The following is a 1,317-nucleotide window of genomic DNA, read 5'->3' on the forward strand; positions in this document are numbered from 1 at the left end:
TAATAGTATATCCTGCTTATATACCTAAACACTATATATCACACATCGTTATGTAGCAATAGGCCTATATATTATGTTTTATATAAAATATTAATACAAAATCATACTCGCCTCTTATTGTTTACTGCTTTATCCAGAGCTTTTGCTTATTGTTACATTAAATGAACGCACGTGCAGAATAATGCAAACCATTCGGATGAAAACCGTAAAGCAAAGAAACTCTGCGAATGCCAACTGAACTGGCTAATGAGCTAATGAGGGACTACTCATGTAATAAGAGACTTTGAAAAAATTTAATGAATGTAAATTATGACACAACACCAACAACTTCAGCTCTCTCACTCACATAAAAAGCACAGATGAACAGCCCGTGGCTAATTAGTAGCTGTATATCACCCACTGCTCAGCGCGTTGACCAACCGTTTCCCTGTGCCCCTCTCCACGTGCAGACTGCAGACAGACGGTGGCATGTACTGCACCGCCACTCGCCCTCTAGTGGTTAGTTGAGAAAGCGCGTGCTGGGCCTGTCTTCTGCTCAGGAGTCTGGTGATGCTGTTGCTGGCTTTTAGAATGCTGTGTCCATATAGGAACCAGCTCAGAATACTGATTCCACAGTGCAGCACTTTTGCATCAGGGCTGCAGTCAAGCAGACTCTAGCCAAGGACTGTCCACTGTCTCTACCCCGTCTCTCTTCAAAAAATAAAACCAATGCATGTGTATTAATTTCTGCAAATATAAATGGCAACACAAGACGGTTTCTTTACTCATACTGTGGGGTTTCAATGCAGTCTATAAAGGATATGCATAAATATATAAATAAATAAATATAGAAATGGCTGCATTAGACAATAAAAACATGTATTTGAATATTATTGCAAAGTTTTCTTTACATTTTAGTTTTTCCTCCATATTTTTATTTATTTACAACATAATAAAGAACAAAAATAGTAGACAAATAAGAGTTATAAATACAAACAAATAATAAAGAAATACATAAATATAATCTTTTTATTATTATTATTATTATTATTAATTCTTAAAAAGTCCAGAGCATGTTTTCTTTATGTTGCACAGATGCTCTTGTCCTTTATAAAACATCTGTGCACTTTATAACGCTACTAGCAGACAAGTGCATTTGGGCATTATATTATCCTCCTGAAATGTAGGCTGAATCTTTACACTATGCTATTAAAGGGTTAGTTCACCCAAAAATGAAATTTAGCCCATAAATTACTCACCCTCAAGTCCCATCCTAGGTATATATGACTTTCTTCTTTCAGACGAATCCAGTCGGAGTTATATTAAAAATTGTCTTTG

The sequence above is a fragment of the Sinocyclocheilus anshuiensis genome, unplaced genomic scaffold (genome assembly GCF_001515605.1).
Source record: "Sinocyclocheilus anshuiensis isolate Anshui unplaced genomic scaffold, SAMN03320099.WGS_v1.1 scaffold1230, whole genome shotgun sequence".
Taxonomy (NCBI): domain Eukaryota; kingdom Metazoa; phylum Chordata; class Actinopteri; order Cypriniformes; family Cyprinidae; genus Sinocyclocheilus; species Sinocyclocheilus anshuiensis.